The sequence below is a fragment of the Panthera onca genome, chromosome D4 (assembly GCF_046562875.1).
Source record: "Panthera onca isolate mPanOnc1 chromosome D4, mPanOnc1 haplotype 2, whole genome shotgun sequence".
Lineage (NCBI taxonomy): Eukaryota > Metazoa > Chordata > Mammalia > Carnivora > Felidae > Panthera > Panthera onca.
The window spans coordinates 35579626-35601165 of record NC_138351.1 but is presented as its reverse complement, the minus strand read 5'-3'; the positions used below and the strand labels follow the sequence as shown (position 1 = coordinate 35601165).

The following is a 21540-nucleotide window of genomic DNA, read 5'->3' as shown; positions in this document are numbered from 1 at the left end:
GTTTTTTTGTTTGTTTTGGTTTTAATGCTTTCCTACTTTCCTACTTTCCTACTTTCATCCTATATGGTAGCTACACTTATTCACTGTTGCCCTCATAGCCAATATGCTTGTCTTCTGAGACTTCAGTAAGGCTGTTTCCTCTGCCTGGAAAAGAAGTCATCCTACTCATCCCACCCTACTAAACTGTGGCAGAGAGATACTCTACCTCTCTTGCTTTCCAGGGCTACTCTTACTGTTCCAAAGCTTCTGTAATATCTTCCACTTCTGGAATCCTCGTGTCTCTAAATGTCTCTCTTAAAAAGCGTATGGAGAATTACCTGTGTACTTTATTTATTTATTTATTTATTTATTTTTACTTCACATTTACTGGGGACAGGAACTGTGTCCTATTTTTGCTTAAAGAGTAATCTGGTGGCTTATTGCACAGCAGTGGTGTTAAATCAGTATTTGTTGAATTTGAGTAAATAAATTTAGTCTCCTGTCAGTGTATGAAGTCCACTAATTTACAAAATACTGTAATTCATGGCTCATAAATTACCTCATCAGAAAGGTCTTTTTTTACTTCTTTCTAAAGTAGTTTTGTGACTCATGACCCCTCTCTTTCTCTGTCTCATGATTTTATTTCCTTTATATTAGTTACTACTATCTGAGCAAGACCGGCTACATAATTAACAGTCCAGTGATGGAAATTAAAATGCAGGCTCTTGTTTAAAAAAACATATATATTACTAAGAATTTCAGGAAGCCAGTAGCTGAGCCTTAAACCAACTTAAATGGAGCTTTAAACTGCACAGGTCATATGGCCATAAGGCCAGTTGTGGGTCTGAAGTTATCTTTCAAATTTCTGTATGTTTGTTTCACATCTCTCCCCCTTTCCATTAAATGCTATGAAAGTAGGAATTATACCTGTCTTATCTCCAATGCCTAAAGGGAAAAATGGCAGATAGTAGCTACCTAGTAATTTTTTAATAAAAAAAATGATTTTAGACTGGAGTTCTACATTTTGAAACTTTTGACTGTAATTGTCCTGAAAAAACCCTTTCCTCCACGTAATGTCACACAAGTGATTCCAATCTTGGCTACACAGTGTATCCCAGAGAAGATGAGAGTAATTTTTTTTTAATTGAAAACCAACACTCACCATGTTGAATAGCTCTAATTATCATCCCTAGGATGTGTCCATGAGCTGAATGGACCAGGAAGACTCAATTACTACCACTCCTTTAAGGCAGTCCTTCCTAAATGCATTTGAGATTCTGTAATAGCCAACAATTTCAAGAATATTGTGACTTATTCTTGTCAGTAACTATTTTGTGACGTAGACCTTAATTCTCTATCCCTGCCAATCTTGCTTCTTTCAAAAGCATTAAATTAACTTTTATGAAGGAAAAGAAAGAACCTGACTGAAGGCAATAAGAGGTTAATGCAAGCTATTGTTTCTGTGACATGGTTCTATTCCACAAAGCGTAATAACTTCATCAGATGGAATTCAAAACTTCAGGGAAAAAGAATTATGGCCTTTCAGTTACTCAAAATACCTTTTGAGATGTATGTGAAAAAGATAATTGAAGAGTTTGGATTGTCCTTTGAGAAGATGTCCAATGATAGTTTAAATCCAATCAAACATTGTTTTAAATAATAGGAGGTGAATGCTCAATACAGCTATGCAATACCCATTTCTAAAGAAGGGGAAAAAAGTGTTTTAAGGGAAAATTCTATTCTTTCCCTGGAAATTCTCCTTTTCAGTTTCATAAATGTGGATTTATCTCCTGAAGTCCAAAATCAGATCGTTATTAGTGATTACATTATTACTTTTAAAGGACAATCTCATACCTAAAATGGAATAAAATCTCCATTTATTAAATGGCTATAATGTGCCAGGGTGCTTAACTACTTTAGAAATGTTATCTAATTTAATCCTCATAATAATCTAAAGGCAGATGCCCTTTCTCGCCCCTCCCCCATTTTGCAAATAAAGAAATATAGGTTTAAAGAAATTGAAAACACTGACCAAGGTCACAAAGTGAAAAAAATAAAAAAAAATAAAAAATAAATAAAAAGAGCCAAGACTGTAACCAAATGTTAGTTAGAAAGCAAGTATATAATAAGCCATTATGGCTTTTATCTGAATAGAGAGTGTATATCTGGGATAATTTCTAATTTTTCTTTTATGTTTGTTTGTTTGTTTTTCCAGAAAGTTATGAATAGCCTTGTCATAACTAAAATTCTGACAGCATAGTCCATTATAATAAGGTTTTGTTTCATTTTATTTTTTTTTGTAAATAATTTGTTTTTCTAAATAGGGAAATGTGAGTTAAAATTAAATGCTTCAAGATATTTCATCACTTGCTTGCTCAAAATGAACTTTCTCATCCCAAATGACTCCACAGAATTATCACTCCTATGTCAAGATGGAGTGTCTGATGCCTTCTGTTATGATTTGAGGTGTATTGCTAAACCCAGCTGCCAAAACTGTACCCCTCAATAGTCCTTTCCTTTTCTGAAAGATATTATCCTTCTGAAGGACATTTAATAAGGTCCATTCCTTTGTTTGAAGGCACTGTGTTCAGAAGGCTTTAGGGGAGTGTAGAAGCAGACCCAGAGACTGCTAATACTGTTGTCCATCAAAACCTATACATTTATTAGATTATTTTATTGTCAAAAAGGTGAACATTTGTGGCAAAAGACAGGTACTGGTTGGGGGATAGCACATAATAACAGAAGTCTATGAGGTTCTCTGAGAGCAGTAAATATAAGAAAAAAATATATTTAAGAGGTTGATGATGGTTGTGAATGAAGATAAATTTGGGAGAGGATGTTAGATTTGGTGAAATGAGGGGCGCTAAACTGTCTTCCTGCCATGAGAGGTGATAAAGGCCCTGACAAGAGAGGCCCATGATGTGGACAATGCAGAAGGGAGGTGACTAAAAGAGGGATGAGATGTATATAGTAATGATTGCATCAGGGAGAGGAGACTCTATCTGTGCTCAGACCCGTAAGGGTTGGATGCTAGGAAAGTGGTCACAGAGGCTGGGGTCTCTGCAATAAAAATAAAGTGATAGGAAACCACAGACATAGCAAACGAAGCAATGGCTACAAAAGGCCAGGTTGTTTGATGTGCTGGGTGGTATGATATGACATTGCCCCTTGTTGCAAAGCCACAAATATCAAATTTAGAAAAAATGAATTTGTTATAATATGAAATAATGTATACATACTAAGACACAAAAGTGGGTCAAATTTCTATTTAAACCAGAAATTGATTCTAGGTGGCCTAGCAAATAAAAAAAGAAAAAGGTAGTATCTGCATGACTTGGGGGAAAAAATTATGTTATATCTGAAATTTGGCTGTATAATATCCCTTCTCTGTACTTGTTGCTTGTTGGACAGTCAGGTATAGCAGAAAGAAGACTGGATTCACTATGTGGTCCTGTCATAGTTCACATACCTTCACATACCTTTTGGTCTCAGTTTCTTCACCTGTAAAATGACAGCTGTGCTTCAAGAGATTCCTTTTCCCTGTGGTCTCATCAGCTCATTGCAAATTTAGTATTTTATTTCCTTGCCTACACAACCTTTTCAAAAACTCACATTTAATTCCTTAAGGATCTTTTTTTTTTCTACATAGTGTTGAAATTCTGTGTGTTGTGAATTCTTTCTTTCATTTAAAATATTAAAAGAAACATTGTCAGTCTAACATGAAGGCAGTCTTACCATCCACCACTCTGATGGTAATGGAAGTGGCCTAAATCCTTTCCTCAGGCATCAGAAGGCAAATACCCCCTTTCAACGTGGCACTGTATGATGATTTAGCTCTCCTTTTAGAAATGCCAGCAAAAGGCATTTCCATTTCAGGTTTAATGATCTCAATGACACCCGTATGGTGAGTGGCATTGTATGATATCCTACTATACTTTAGAGAAAAAGTGTAATTTGGCAGCTTTTGTTTACATAGCTCTAGATATTGATGATGATATTCATGGGAATTATTTCTATACAAACCCACAGAAATTGCTCATAATTCTCCAGGAAATGACATATGTTTGCTAGCTTGGGAATTATTTTATATTTGAGTGTTAATCTTAGGAGGCACAATTCTGAGACAAAAGTCTTTGTTCTCATCCCCGCCTTGATTACCATGATAAGGACAGGCAATGGCACATATCCTCAGGGATTTTTCTATGTATCCTAATGCATTATTGGGAATTGAAAAGGAACACAAAAATACGTCCCAGTCTGGAGTTTAATTTTTAATCCACTTCATGTCTATTTTGATAGAAAACCACTTTATGGTTCATTTCTTTTTCAGGTTAATGGTATTTTTATTTTTGTAGCCATGCACACACACTCACACATACATGCACACACACACACAAAGAGGCTTCTCTGCTTTGGTGAAAAAAAAAAGTAAACACATGTATTTGTCCTACTTTTTATTTGATTAAAACACGCACACACCTACATTTATTCTAAGCCCCAATTTAGGTCACTGAACATTATTCAGTCAGTTCATGACAGCAGCTTCTGCTTGTAGCATGACTATGGTTCCAGAAGTCTGTTGAATCTCTTATGTGTATGCACATGCACGTGTATGCAAGCAGGCATTTGGGGGTCTACATGTGTGGTGATAATAGTTTTAAGAGATAATAGTAAAACAATGGTAGATATTCAAGCCTAGTGTGAGTGTGTGTGTATGTGTACATACACACATACTAAGATGGAGCCTAAATTAACCATAATCCTAGTTCTCTTATGGGCAACATTTCCCAATTAATAATCCCTAAGGCACTCTTCTTTCCTTCCACTTTATCACCTCTAAGCCCTTCTACTGGATCATCTGGGTCCTTACATACCTAGTGTCATCATAATTTAATTTTACCTTCCCTCGTGTGTACCCTGCACCTATGGTCTGACAAATTTGTCCCCATGCCACAGCACAAGCTGAGTTTGTCACGTTACTCTAATAAATGGTACACGTTTTTGTTTGTACTGTTAGACCATGAATTCTTTGAGAGCAAAAACAAGGACTTTTTAATAGCTGTATTCTTAGACCCTAGTACATGATGGGGCTTAGTAATTAATTTTTTGCAGAAGGAAGGAAAGGAAGAAGGGAAGGAAGGAAGACAGAAGGGGGAACATATTTTCCTATTTATATCTCCTATTTGTTGTGCAAACTAGATGAGTTTAAAGATGCATTTTATTCCCTCAGATTATTCCTGTACCCACAGTATTCTCCATGCATAAAGTGCCTCCCAATTTTCTTGCCATCTCTCAAAATTCTATCCATCCTTCAGGATTCTACTAAAGCTCCATTTGTATCAGGAAACTATTTCCAGCAACACATCCCTAGAATTAGCTGTTTCTTTCTTGTCTGAAATCCAGTCATAGAGATTTTGTATGAATGAGTGTTTATGCATGTGCATGTGTGTGTATGCGATTCTATATCTATTTGATCTCATCACATAAGCTTCCATTCATACTGTGTATCTTTTTTTCCTGGAAGTAAAGTACCCCCCACTTCCAACCATTCCCAAATACCTCTTGATGGGGTTTAGGGAAAGCCATTCCAAAACATCCCACTCTGATAGATTGTTTTGCACTGAAGTTACTAAGAAACGATCAGTGCAAGAAGGTCATTCTGACCTTTTTCTGCTTCCTCAAAGGCAGGTAATAAGTTCCCCATGTGAAGAGTGCCCTGCCTGCACCTGGACAGTGGACGACATCTGTATAGCCCGAGATAGGGAATTCAGGAGCAAGAAGACTGTATGAGCAAACCTTGGTATTTCTTCATTAATTTGCTCATGTCAAACCCAAACTTCTTTAGTTTGTCAATTATTCCTGGATTATTTCTTTGTATAAAAGACATAAAACCTGCCTGCTTTGGTCACTTCTTGGGGGTTCATATCATTGGAGCTCCATACATACAAAATTAAATTTGCTTTTCCCCATTAATCTGCCTTGTGTCAATTTAATTATCAGGCCAGGCAACAAATCTATAAGGGAAGAAAGGAATAGTGTTCCTCCTCTATACTCTCTAACAAGTTGAAGACTTCCTTTTTTTTTTAATTTTTTTATGTTTATTTATTTTTGAGACACAGAGAGAGACAGAGCATGAGTAGGGGAGGGGCAGAGAGAGAGGAAGACACAGAATCTGAAGCAGGCTCCAGGCTCTGGGCCGACGCGGGGCTTGAACTCACGGACCGTGAGAGCATGACCTGAGTTGAAGTCTGAGGCTTAGCTGACTGAGCCACTGAGGCGCCCCAAGACTTTCTTATTTTAGATTCTTGCTAATCTGGATTTTTTTTTTTTATATTTTTAATAAGTATCACATGTATGGATTTCTTCCCAGCATGGAATGCTTGTGTACTTAAAGACTGTCTGTGCAGGGAAAGGAAGACATGGAAAAAATCCAACTTAAATTGGACATAGGAAACAAAAATATGAATTATGAATGGCAATGACAGAAGCCATTCTTTTCACATATATGTCTAAAAATATCTTATTTTTTGTGTACATTTCCATTGATTTCTGAGTTCAAATCACAGAACTTTCTTTTAATATAACTTCTTCCTGGGATTTATAGCAAAGCTGTGTACTGAATTTCAAGCACCCGTTACTGAAATACCATATGGACAGAATGCATATTTCAGCATATTGATTTGTGCCAGTAACCTCTGATCTAGAAGCCCGCTTCATTTATCTAAACAATGGATGCTGTCTTTAAAGAAATCTAGCAAGTGCTGACTTTGTATAAGGCTGCTTCATGATACTTCCTGAATATTTTATTGTGCTATATTACTTCACAAATGTGTTTGACAACAGATTTTTAATGAGTTTTTTTTTAATATTCATATTTTCCTCTTGCAGGTAGTGAAGAATAATAGTTAGGCCAAAACATTATATTTCAATTATTCCACATATTTTTACATAAAATCTTTGATTTGGAACAAGTATTAGGCAAAAGATTTTCCTCTTTCAACTGTATCATGTATACCAAACATAAAATATTTGAAAACTTAGGGTTTGTGGGGAGTTTGTTCTTGTTGTTGTTGTTGTTGTTACTTGAAATATTAGTTCATATAATAGAATAAGATCTTTGTAGTCATCATCCAGTAAACTAAAAAATCAACTGCTTCTCTACTATTCTGTTAGGATTTTAGATAATAATCATTTAGGGGCTTTTTTATTATTACTTGGAATGCCAATTTTTCTACTTCTAGCCTCTGCTGATTCTTCCTAATGGTGGCTTCCTTTACTCTTATGGTCCATAATTTTTACATGGTGATCTCATCTTCAGTGAGAGCTCTTTTTCATGGAAGTTTTATATACTATATGCAGCTGGTTGTGGCAGCCTCCTTTCAGATCTGTTTAGAATTTGCTTCTAACTCATGAGATATGTTATTGGTCTTGAATTAGTTTAATATGATTTTTCTGGCTTCTAGAAAAGTAATACTTAATTCAACACTGCTGCATATTCGAATTGGAAAAGGATTTCCATATCAGCTTAGTGGACCATATTGCTAGTAGTTTCACCTTTGGAGAAGCTCAAAGTATACTAAAACATTCAGATGCATTATAAAAAGTACCTAAAGCCCAGTGTGGGAAGTTCAGTGATGAAATCTAAATTAAAAGCCATTTTGGGTATTATTATAGATGGCTATAGCTGTGGTAGGAGTGGACCAATGCATAAAATACTATTGTAGGTGGAATAATCTTAACTTTATAAAAATACTGTGGGCATACTATCCTTAGATAAGTTCAGTATATGTATGTTCATCTTTGTATTAAAATCAGAAAGACTGATATGAGAATAATGCACATCTATCCTTGTTAGGTAGGAATATTGTAATGGAGTGAAGATGCATTTCAGAAAATTTGTAGAATCTATGTCTAAGTTTGGGTCAAAACAATCATAGTTTCCTACTTTCTTAACAAATATTTATTTCAAAGACCCTAAAATTTTGAGATATATTGAGTGATATCAAAAAAAAAAAAAAAAAAAAAAAAAACCTCTGCTGAGTCTGACAAAATAACAAAATTGGAAAATTTCTATTACTTTGAAGGAAACAATTTTAATACTAGAGTGACAGAACAATATCACTGAAGACCCATTTTGTGTCAGGCAGTGTGAGGGAAATTCACATTCATATTTAATTATCACATTCAGCCTTTTCTACAGATGGGAAAACTAACCCAGAGTTAAATGTTAGTAAACAATGGTGTTGCTTTTCAAACTAGGCTCCATCTAAAACTCCAAATCCCTGTTCTTTGTTTAATATAATCTGTATTAATATAATAATTTTTATTTACATTTTATTATAGCATTTACTAAGAATTAAGTAGAACTGGAGGGAAATTATTCACTTGTTTTCTATTTTTAATTAAAATGAACGCCCCACTTGAGAGTGATGTTAAGTTTTCGTTTTATTATAATGTCCTAGGACTCTGAACAAACAAACAGTACAGGTATGAATCTCAACACTAGCACATTTGAAAATGCAGCACACACATTGTAGCATCATAAATAAGCCGTATGGGTTGAAAAAAATTGCTTGTCATACGTGCAATTTTCTTAAATGCTTCCTTGTAAATGGTAGTTTATCTGTTTCAGATTTTGCTGGTTCAGTGGAGTGTAGTCCCCAGCTGATCCAAAATTTTAAGAAAGTGATACCCAATTTGCACATATAATCATATTCTTATGAATGTTAAATAATAAAAAAACAGAAACCAAAGAAGCATCAGTAATGATTCAATCAGTACACTTATACAGTAAATTCTCTGCATTTTTCTTCTTTCTGTTGCCATTGTTACTCTAGTGGTTTTGGTTCAAAGATTTATAGCTCCACCTATAAGTAACTTAACCTACAGATAGTTTGCTACTCTGTGCTGTGCGAATAAACATTCTTCTGATTGTTCCAATATTTTTTTTTAATTTTAAATTACTGCAATGTAAAATTATTCTATATTCTAACTCAAATTTTGCAAGACATAAATTATAGGAGGTGAAACAGTATTCTTTTATCATAAATATAATAATACAATTCCAACAAAAACATAACAAATAGTTTTTACCGGGTATTCAACTGAGTTTACATGTGATAGGCAATTTATTCCTTGCAACAGATTTATGAAGGAAATATGATTCCCCAAACTTAAAGATGAACAAATGAAGAAACTGAGCCTCAGCAAGTTTAAATAACTTAAAATAAAATATTATGAATAAATTAATTACATTAATTAAATGTAAATAAAATAAGAGGGAATAAATAGTGGTACTAGAATTTTATCAGGCTTTTTGACCCCTGAAATCATATTCCAAATGACTATGTTATGCCAATTTTCAAATTTTGTTTTTGTTGTAGAAAACTTAGAATAAGACAAAATTTTTCTTATATCTTGCCACCCAGAGACAACCACTCGTATTTCAATAAATATGTCTTTTCTGTGTATATGATATTTATCCCTTATTTGTGTATGTGTGTGTGTGTACATATCTACATACACACACAAAAGAACTGTGAGTGTATCATCACAAAACATGTACAAATGTGTTTATGGAAGCACTATTCATAATCATCCTAAAGTAGAAGCAGCCTAAATATCATCAACAGTAGAATGGGTGAATAAGACATGTCTATTCACATATTGGAATCCTACACATCAGTGAAAATAAATGTATATATATCATCATGGTGGATACTCACAAACTTAGAACAAAAAAGGTCAGACACCAAATCAGACACAATCTATGACTCACTTATGCAAATTTCAGAAACAAACACACCAGTCTGTGGTGTTCAAAGTCAAGTAATGAGGACATGAACTAACATGATGGGGGTGAGATTGAAAAGAAGAAATAGTAAAAATTAAACAAGAGCATGAAATTTTTGTTTCCTGTATGTGGGTACCAAAAGAGAAAAAGAAGGTTTACTTTGCAATTTTGAGTTAGTCGGTGACAGGAGGAGGGAAAACCAAGAGAAAGCCTTCATATAGACTAAGAACTTGGACTTATGACTAATTGACTTTGAGGTGGCAGTGGGATGTCTGCATGGAGAAGTCTCCCAGAAAGTTAAAGATTAAGGAAGAAGTTTTGGTAAGAGCTATGCGTAATAGGAAATCTCATCTTTGTAAATATTTGAAACTATGCTAATGGATTAAGATGTTCAAGAAAAGGCTGTCACATGATCCAAGATCATGGACAATTCTTATTTCTTGTTTGGGGAAGAATAAAAATGTGCAAAGAAGGAACAAAAGATATTAGAAAATGTTAGCCATGATAACTGGAAGAAGAAAGAGAAGGACAAGAAGGAGTGGCTAAAGAATGGCATGGTGAATAGTTCATTACAGTGCTCACAAGCCAAATCTATGCTAAATTTATCTAATCCATGCAAACACAGTATTTTCTGAAATAAGCACCATTATTACCATTTACGGATGAGAGGACTGAGGTCAGAGAAGTTAGATAATTTGCTAATTTTCTCACGTTTATGCAGTGAGTGGCAAAGTCTTAATTCAAATCCAATACTTCTAGCTCCAGAGATCACGTTTTTAGCATTACAGTGGAAAAGAAGCAGAAAAATACCTTTGCTTTGGTATAAAGAAAAGAGTTATTGGGAGAAGATCTATTCAATCATTAAAAAATTTCAAAATCAAGGTACATTAATTGAGAATTTGCAATCATCAAATTGGCCTAAGACTTCCTTTGCAAAAATGAGTGAATGGTAATGGAGCCATTTGAAAGTGGAGAGAAAGGAGTTTATATAACATATTATTTATTTTATTTTTAATGTTTATTTATTTTTGAGAGAGAGAGATTGAACAAGCAAGGGGAAGGGCAGAGAGAAGGCTACAGAGAATTCGAAGCAGGTTGCATGCTGTTACTGCAGAGCCCAAGGTGGGGCTTGACCCACCTTGTAAGATCATGACCTGAGCTGAAGTCAGATGCTTGATCAACTGAGCCACTCAGGCACCCATATTACATATCTTTTAAAGGTCACACTGTTCCTCAACCCTGTCCCCTCCTACCCCCCCCCCCCAGAATCTTGTACCTGAATAATTTTCCTGTCTGCAAGAACATCTTCCTTAAGTACCTATGTTTCTCATAATCCTCTTATACCACAATATTCCCTTTCAATTTTGCTACTGGCTTCATTCTCTCACAGACTTGCTTTAAACTCCTTATTTTTGGAAGTGGTATTGAAAACTCAAGAGTATATCATATTCTTCCTCTTCTCACACCATTTTTGAATTGTGGAAAAAGTGTGTGTGTGTGTGTGTGTGTGTGTGTGTGTGTGAAGGGAAACCTCCATTGGAAAAATGAGTGAATTTTGCAAATGGAAATCTTTATTTTAGTGAAAAGGTAGAACTTTGTAGAAAAGTTGAATTTTTTTCACAGTAGAACAGAGGATGTGCCAAGAAACTGCACTGAACTTTATGGGAAACATTGCCCTACATACTGAAACATTTCCCTTTGAGTAGAAATCAGGGAAAGAAGAGGTAAAGAGGAAAAAGTTTTCAGTAAGAGGGAAGTACATATTAATGTGGGCCACATATTAGGGGAACAGATAAGAGAAGTAGACAGAGATTCCAATTGGAATATTTAGTAATATTTCCTTAATGTTAGTAATATTTCCTTAATTACCACCAACCAGCCAGGCCCCGTAGCTCTAATATGGGGAAACTGAAGAAACAGACCCAGGGACAAAGTCAGGGATGTAAGACACTAGGGATGTATATATTTGAAAACTGTTAATTTATACATTATAGATTTCCTTGTTATATAGAATCATAACTTCCTTAATACTACCTAAGTTTCACATTTTTCAACTATATAACTTTGTTCTCAAATCTCCTCTATTTTGTTCTCCAATCTTCTCTATTAATTAGTTTATTTATTTATTTATTGAATCTTCTCTATTCATTAGTTTATTTATTGAATTTATTTATTCATTAGTTTATTTATTAGTAGAGCTCAATCTCTACTTCAAGTTTAATGTTCTAAGACTTCTACTAAAGAGTAAGAGAGAATAAGAAGGCTGAATTTGGTTGTTCCTACCTCCAAATCAAAACAATAGCAGTGATTGGTCCTTTCTTTGTAATGGCAATTTTCAGAGAATAATTTTAATATATTTCAAAAACACCTATCTTCTTAGGTATGTGCAGATTCTCCTTGAAATCCTATTTTAGCTCTTCAATCATCCCAATATATTTTTCTTCTCTAAATAGAATGCAAAGGTAGATTTTACATTATTAGCACTTCATATTCCAAACATAAGTTATCCAAGGAAAACATTTTTAATGTACAACGAAAAGCATAGCAAAATTAAATAGCAAATTCACTACATTTTTTTAGGACAAACAGATTAAATGTGTAGAAAATATGCAAAGCTGTAGTGTTTGTCATGTGTTAGCAAATTAAAAATTATCTCAAGAAAAGGAAAAGCCAAAGGGCAAACATCAGTACAATTTCCAAAGACTATGTAAAAATGATTTTAGCATTGGAAAAAAAGATAGGTGGAAACAATGATAAATATGGGAGAAAGAATGCATTTTGTTAAGCAATGGTCTCCCCAGAATTACAGGATAAAAATTCAATTTTGCACCAACCATGTTCAAGTCTTCCAGAGATTATGATTTTCTACAGCTTTATTTTGTCATAACAAAGAATAGTTTAACATTGCATAAACCCAAAGTATAACTTTACTATGACACAGATCCTGAATTTACAATTGTATTAATTGAAACCGAAGCAGATTTACTCAGACTAATATCATAAGCCATGCCCTAGAACAAGAAGCTGCTTGTGAAATTTGTTTCAGTTTGTGTCCATCTACATATTTCCTTTAAGATTAAAAGACTCTAATGATTTATTTCTATTTTTACTTTATTTATTCTACTGGTGTTAGATGCACATTTTGTTGCTTTGCCTACAGTTTCCATAGTGGTTGGTAACACTCAAGCAATCTGAGAGTCCATCACCGAGTTCATTCTTCCTGAAGAAACCATTGTGATTTTCCATGTTGCTAAGTTATAACCTGCAAAAAATAGGATCAAATAAAGTAAATAGGACAACATTAAGCTGCAATTTCATTACGAATTTATTGTATCTCCTTTCACTGAAATGTGTGATTCAAGGAAAAACAATATCATGATGTCATTTATTTTCCTATTGAATTAATCTGTGGGTTTTAGATTTTGAAAGGAATTAGGAGGAAATGAAGGAGAGTGGTAGTTATAAGAAGTGTTTGGTACTGGAATAATAGAGAACAGGTTGAAATTGACAGATCATCAAAGTGCCACTGGAATGTTATTGTGAATTCAGAAATGCTGGAGAAGGAAATATAATTTCATTGAATCTAAACCATAAGCCACACGAAGCATAAGTCAACTTTCTTTATTGAGGCACCTAGCACAGAATGTACTAAGTACATACTCGGTAAAGATGGAATTCAATTTCCCTCTGTAGCTAACCTGCACAGAACTTGATTGTAATTTGCCTTCAGTTCTCACTCTTAATATTGGGATTCCTCAGACTCTGGTATTAGCCTTACACTCTTTGCTACTGACTCACACTCCAATATCCATGCCTTTAGATACCACCTCTATGATAATGATTCCCACTATGTATCTCCAGACCTAATTTCTCCTCTACTGATTACTACACCCAACTTCATACTTAATATTTGTACTCACATAACTAAGAAATACTTCAGCGTAACATGGCTAAAATAGAATCATCACAGCTGATAACACACATATAATTAAACCTATATTCTCTACCAGTCTTGTCTCTCTCAGTAAATACCATCAACATCCATTCAATTACTAAATTTCCAACCAGTAACTATCCTTTATCTCTTTCTTTTACTCACGACCCACATGCAATCCATCAGTAAATTTTGTTGACTTTACCTTTGAAATGCATTCTAGGTCAACCTAGATCTATCGAATTTTCTAGCTCACCAAATATACTATAGTCTAAAACACTACAAGTCCTTTTCTGGGAAGTTTCAGAACTCATCTCTCAGTTTTTACCTCTGCCTCTGCTTTCCATTTTTGAGTAGGCATAGGCATGTTTCATACAAAATCAGGCAATGTCATTACTACTTAAAACCCTCCAGTGACTCCCTATTGCTCTTAGAATACAATCCAACTTCTTAGCAATGGCCACCATCCAATCTGTGATATGGCTTCACCTATCTCTACAATGTATCTTTTGCCGCTCTTTCCTTTTCACTAGATTCCAGGTACATTGGCCCTCTTTCTGTTTCTTGAATATAAATTCATACAACACCATATGTGTTCACTATCCTTTTACATAAACATTTTATCATCTTATCTTGCATGACTGTCTTGTTCTGTGTTATTAGGCCTTACCATCCAAAATATTCTTCCTCTGAGCCTCAATACTTATTTAATTTTGTCCATTTCACTAATTGTGTGAAATTATTTTGGTTTTATGTGTTTAGTTGCTTATTTTCTTTCTCCCCCTCACCCCTCCATGTGTCAACAATGTAAGTTGGAAACATGTCCACATGGCTACCACTGTATCCCCAGTGAGAACAACACACAACACATAGTAGATGCTAAAAACACTTGTTTAATAAATGTTAAAAATAATTATTTTATCTAGAGTAAAGAAAAAATAAAGCTTAAATTGTGCTTTACTCACTTTAACTCACTATTTTGTTATTTGCTTGATATTGCATAATTGTAGATTCATTAAATATATCACATGGTTAAAGTATTTTTATTGTGTAAATATTTAAACAAGAGAACAAAGAGCACCATGATAGTCTTTTTAATGGAAGTGCTTGAAGGTATGTAGAGTGACCAGGCAGGGATCTCAAAGTCTAAGAAGAAAAATGGATACAAAGAGGAAACAAAAGGATCAAAATCAATAGTCCTTTATGCTCTGGAGACAACACATAGCAGATGCCAGTTGAACACTAGGAGAACCAGTTGGTTAATCCTTTCTTCTCTGAGAGTTTCATGGGGGTGGGATAGATTCCTTAGGCTTGGGACTTCAGTTTTAAAACCAAGACAAGTTGGTCACCCTAGTTGAAAATAAGGACTTTTGCTATTTATATTTTTAATATCTTCCCCTTTACTTCTTTCCCATCTACTTCTATAAATAAAAGCCCTTAGAAAACTATAAAAATAGCTTTGTTGGTTTTGAAAATATATGAGAGGGGAGAACAGTGTCCTGTTTTTCAGTGGAACTAACTAAGAAGCAAGTAGATGCTGCTGAGCATGAGTAGTGATGACTAAAAAAACTTTAATAGGAAGGGTGATACAATCTTGGGAAGAAGAGGAAGGAGAGTATCAGAATCTCCATCTTTAACTAGCAGTTGAGTTCACTAACATTTTGTTAGAGGAAGTTGTTGAGAGACCATGACCATCAGTTGACCCATGAGCTGGATCCAAGCAGTTGGAGCTCATTACCCTTCTCCAGTCCTTGGAATGTACTTTCTGCCCACTGTTCCCATAGCTAGAGTCTCTTCAAGGACAAAACCTTGACAGAGTAATATGTTGTTGAGACCATCTGGACTATCTATACATGTGGCTGAACCCTGTTGGGGCCTCTGTACATACCTTTAAGATCTGTTGGGCAAGTGCAGAGATCTGCTCCTTTTGAAGCCACCCAAGACAAGCCTCATATGTAACTTTCCTTGCTTGGTTAAAAACCTGCCACCTACCACTCTGGGTGGTCTGCTTTTTTTCTTATTGAGTCTCTCCCTGCCCTCCATGTAAGGGGCCAGTTTCAGATTTCACCTGGAGAACTCCTGAGGTTGTGATCCAACACATTTATTGTGATTACTGATGTATTTGTATTTATTTTGTTGTGTGCTTTTAATTTACTTAGCTATTTCTTTTTTTAATTTATTTTAAAATTTTAATTCATTTTTGAAAGACAGAGAGAGACAGAGCACTAGTGGGGGAAAGGCAGAGAGAGAGGGAGACACAGAATCTGAAGCAGGCTCCAGGCTCTGAGTTGTCAGCACAGAGCCTGACACGGGGCTGGATCCCACAAACTGTGAGATCATGACCTGAGCACTTAACAAACTGAGCCACCCAGGCACCCCTTTACTTAGCTATTTCTATGCATGATATCTCTCTCTTTTTTGTAGTCATTTCTTTATCTTTTTTCCCCTCCTACTCAACTGGATGTTAGATCTTTGTGTGTGTGTGTGTGTGTGTGTGTGTGTGTGTGTGTGTGGTTACCTTTAAGTTTTAATGCTGATACCTCATTTAAGTATAAAGCTAATGAATATTCTTATCCTTATCCCAAATAATATAAGAGCTTTAGAACACTCTATAACCCCTCTAATCAACCTTTTGCATATTCTAGATGTGCAGTGTTTTCAGTCACTTTATCTCCAAATTGATTATTAATATTATATTATCATATTTTATACATTATTGATATTACTATATTATCCTATTGTCTTATATAGTTAGTGATATTTTTTAGATTTACCTATATGAATCAGTTTCTTTACTTACCATTCTTTCTTACATCCCTTTCTTTCTGAATTCAGTTTACTGCTACCTAAATTGTATCTTTTAGATTTCCCTCAGTAAAGGATGTAATAGAAACTAATGATTTTTTTGGTCTGAAAACATCTCTTTTAACCTTCATTAGTAAATTAGTGTATAGACAGGTAAAACCTGCTGTAATAGTTATTTTCACTTAGCACAGTTGAGATATGATTCTTCTATTCTACATCTTCTACTATTCTTGTTGAAAAGTTCGCTGTAAACCTAACCTGCTCCTCTTTAAATACCTATTTTGTCTTCTAGCTATTTTTTAATTTATGTTTGTTTGTGAGGGAGATTTATTGGATTTATCTTGAGATTCATCTAACTTCCTGAAGAAATAGGTAAATAGGTAGATTTATATAAATAGATGTATATAGACATACAGATACTTTTCAAAAGTTATATATATTAATATCACAACTCTTGAACACTTTTCATATATTACTTTTTAAGGTTCTTTATGCTTGTTGTCTTTCTGGCTCTTATTAGACACATGTTGGACCATCTCACCCATTTTTTTGTGTCTCATATCCTCTTTCTTATCACTTTTACTTCCTCATTGTTTCTCTGGTAATGTTATGGACAATTTATTCAGCCCTTCATGTTAATTATATCTTAGCTAATATATCTGTTTATTAATTTTAATGATTATATTATTATTTGTAAAATTATAATTGCCACTCATGGAAAATGCTCTTGTTCTTTTGCTAACATCTTGTTTATTTCATATATTTTCTCCCCATCTTTCATTTTTAATTATTTTAAGTATTTTCTAATCTATGTTTAGTAATCTCATTATCAGAATGTTTTGGTGTCTCTAATCTTGCTCTTTGATCTTTCAGTTGTATTTCATTCAAGATTTACTCATTATTTGATAATTATGGATTTGAACTCCTGCTTAGCTTGGCTTTATATTCATAATTCCTAAATCCTTTGTTGGGCGTGTGCCCTTCCAAAGAATTTTGGAGACTGAATCCACAAGGTGCCAATCCAGAAATACTTTTTTTTGTTAAATCCTCTCTGTGGAATTTCTCTGTTCTTGTTAGAAGTTTCAATTCAACCACCATACCTGTGTAAAAGATTTTCATGAGAGACTTTTCAATCTCTTGTCCTTGAAATCCCAAGACTCTTGACAGAGATTCAAAAATGTCTCAGAGAACCAAAAGATCAGTGACTCCTTATCAATCATTTCCACATTTTCTTCTTCAGTTCGGCCTCTGAAGATTTCCTTAATGTATTTCTCTGAGTTTTGTATTTCAAGCAATATTTGTTATACTTTATCTAGTTTTCTATAAATTTTTATAAGATTCTTTGTTTTTGGTTTATAATATTTGATGTATATTTTTGACGGAAATAGAGCTACTTTAATTTCTATTTTTATTTTAGTTCTGTAAAATAAAGAACTTGCAACTAATTATGAGTGAAGCAAGAGTCATTTGTATTTCAAGAGTAAAAAAGTAAGACCAAATATGTATCCTTTATCTTTACACACACACACAGACTATTCTGGACTTTGGCTGAGGAGCTGTTTATGGAATATAGGTCATGAGGCTTAGTCATCCCAATTCCCTTTCATTCTCAGTTTCTTTCCCTGTTATCACTGATCTGCCATTTCAGCTCAAGTCATGGACTTGCTCACATCTAATATGAGAAATGAGGACTGGAGTTTTTGTATGAAGAAAAGGAAATGCCAAAAGAAAGAAATCCGATAAAATTAGAAAAGAAGAGAATCACTCTGACCACTTATGCATATATCTATATATCTGCATGCATGTGTGTTCGCTTGTCAGAGAAATAGATACATATATGTATGTATTATATATATGCATGTAGGTATTTCAGTGATATTATTGGAACTCAAGAATTTCATAGCTAAAATAATTGTTTATGCCCAGAGTGTGTACCTATTTGCATTTGTTTTCATAATTATTTCTGTAATTGGTTCTACAAGTAAATGCAGAAATAGCTGGCTTATTCCTACCACCTGCTTGGTAGAGATATACAGAGAAGGCAATAATACATATTTAATTTATTCTTATTTTTCCCACGAATCATACAATCACAATATTGGAATGATATTCCACTTAGTATTCTGTTCCTACATTCAAACACCCGGGTTCTTTAATAGAAAATAGATGCTCTTTATGAGAATTAAATGGTCAAATATAGAGAGGTAGATGACTAATTGTAAGTGCTATTTGAATACATTTGCATATGAAAGGACCTCTAAAAACTTCTTTTAAGAAAAAGAATTTTGTAGGTGCATGTGTTATCCATAAATCATTTTATTTAGGATGACTCCTTTCCCATAATCATGCCAGTATCTCTGGAATCAAAACAAAAGTTCCAAAGTTTTTTGATAAGATCTTTTTTCATGTCTCTCAATCAATTGGTTATCTACTTAGTAAGTTATCTGTTTTATGTGGAACAGAACCATATCTGTTTTATATGGTACATTCTTAGGACCTGATCAAAATGCAGAAGAAAAAAGATAATGGAAAATATATTTAGAAATGAAAAGAAAAAAAAAAAAGAGAGAAAGGGGAAAAAGGAGAAAGAAGGAAATTTGGATCAACAAGCATAGTGAATTTGACAGATGAACATGTAAATTAAGAAACATTGCTATTGTTTTAAATATTCATATAAATCTTTAAATCAATATAAAATTTTGTTATTCAAGAATTCTTTTTCTTGATATTTAACATATTACATGAAAACAAAAAGCACTTAATAATATGGATGAAGTGATAGCCAATTCATAATCATCCGGGGAAAAATTGATATGAATAATTGAACAGAATTGTTTAACTTTTTGAAACCTGAAGTAATTGTGGGCCCCGAAGGATAATGAAGGATAAGACATTGTGTAAGTGTGTAATGCATTTGCATACTTTATATAAGCAGATTCTGCTCTCACATAGTTAACCTGGTCAAGTGTACAAAATTACAAACAAGGCAATGTTATCATTTTATTCTCTATAAAAATATAGATTCCCTTTTCTAAGATGATGCTACTAATTTCAGTCTTGTTGATGGGGTGATCATTTAATAGCTCCAGGCAAATCTGTCACTGTTCCTCAAAACACTAATTTCAAACATATGCTGTGCTAATAGAGGGCCAGAAAGTATTATCACCTTTCCACAAAATTCAAGCCTGGAAAAAAAAAAAGATTTTTAAACAATGCAAAAAATATCTTAAAGAACTTGCTTAAAAAGCCATTTATTAATAGAAGAAATTTTCTTTAATTTCATTGTTTAATTTTATTTTTTCATGAGACTAAAGGTTTCATTCGTAATGGAGATTACTATTTCTTTAAAATGCAAGTGTTATTACCATAAACAGGTGCAATGCAATAATGCTTTTAAAGGATAACAGATGAACATGAAAAAAATGTACACAACATGTTACCTTTATATTAAATAAATTGTTCCATTTATCTTATGAATCATCTTCTGGATATCTCCCATGTCAAAGACATAACAGGGAGTCTTCTGGGTAGGCAAAAATGAACATGGTCAGGGCATAAACAACCATCTATAATACAAGAGACCATCTGTTGAGTACTATAGTAGAGGTACAAAATATGTTGGAAACATCTAGAAAAAGAAGAGTAATTCCTTCACTGGGTGTCAAGACAAGCTTCATTGAGATGTTAGCTGAGGTGGCCCTAAAAAAATGGGTAGAAAGAATATGGAGGTGGAGAGAAAGTGGTGAACCAAAATATTGTTTTTAAAAAAAAGCATGTGTTTAAGACATAACCTGAGTACAGGGCACAGGGGAAAATAGTAGGAGATAAACTTGAGAGGTAGAATCAGGACTCACAAGAGAATTAGTGGCAGAGTCTTAGAATGGTAGAACAGGAGCAGCCGACTGAAGCTGCTGAACACTCTGCTAAATATTTCAGCTTTTCTTGTACAAACAACAGAGTGAATTTTTTTATCGCAGCAAGGTGATTTATATAGTATCATCAGAGCTGTGTATTAGGATAAGATTTCATGATTATGTTCATGCCAGGACAAGGACTGTATTATACAGGATTCTCTGTACTTTTAAACTTGAACATCAGAATAAAATATGGTTGCAAAACATACATTTGCCAGCATGCATATACAAAAAAATTTCAAAGACAACCAGCTATCTAATTTGGATCTAAAGTGGTGAGGATAAAACACTTTCATATGAAATAATTAAATAATTGAGATCAGATTATGTATCTTTATAGCTTATTTAATTTTGCTTCTGTAGATAAATGCACAATATGTGTTTGAAGATGACTTAAAAGTCTTCGGTAGTTTTTATATTGCAATATCAAAATATATTTTTGTTGTTTCAGATGATGGTGCCTGTCAATTAACTGAACAACACTTGTAAGTTGGTTTTTCTCTTCTCAAATCTGTGTAGAATGTTTTTCTTTCTGATATTCAAAAGGATTTATGTTGCCTATGAAATCTGCAAAAACATGAACACTTACATAGACTGAAAGTCAAGCATGCCCTGAGGTCAGCTGTATTTTTTTCCAGGGATTTAACCTCTCCCTTTTTACTTCTGAATTAAGCCAAGACTGGAAATCAGAAAGTATCCTGTACATGTACACCAGGAGTATAGGAGGGGCATTATTGTCCAAACGTTTTCCATTAAATGCGTACCATATGTTTGCCCAGAGATGACTCTGAGAAAACACCCAAATGTTCATACCACAAAAGGCCATATATATATATATATATATATATATATATATATATATATGCAGATGTATATAAAAGCAGATGTTTCTCTATTTTCCCTCTTATTTCATAGAGGTGTTAATGACCATGGTCATGATGTACACACAGACTGATTTTCATTTTTCCAGTCTCATAACTGACTAAATATGACTTTGTTTTAGTTGAATCAGCATACTGGACAGCAAAAATCAAAGGACAGTTTTATGTTTTTGTTAGGAACATGCTTGTTTGTGGCTCCTTTTGTGGACTTCTATTGGGTAACATTTTATGTTG

General features: G+C 33.9%; 1 protein-coding gene across 26 annotated transcripts in view; it reads left to right on the top strand.

The window, feature by feature from the left end:
- Nucleotides 1-21540, top strand: part of PTPRD (protein tyrosine phosphatase receptor type D) — a 1372973-nt gene that overhangs the window by 340598 nt on the left and 1010835 nt on the right. For all 26 annotated transcript variants that reach the window (XM_078436828.2, XM_078436827.2, XM_078436819.2 and 23 more), the window contains exon 4: nt 20877-20910. The gene's annotated coding sequence lies outside the window, so the exon portion shown is untranslated. The remainder of the gene's footprint in view (nt 1-20876; nt 20911-21540) is intronic.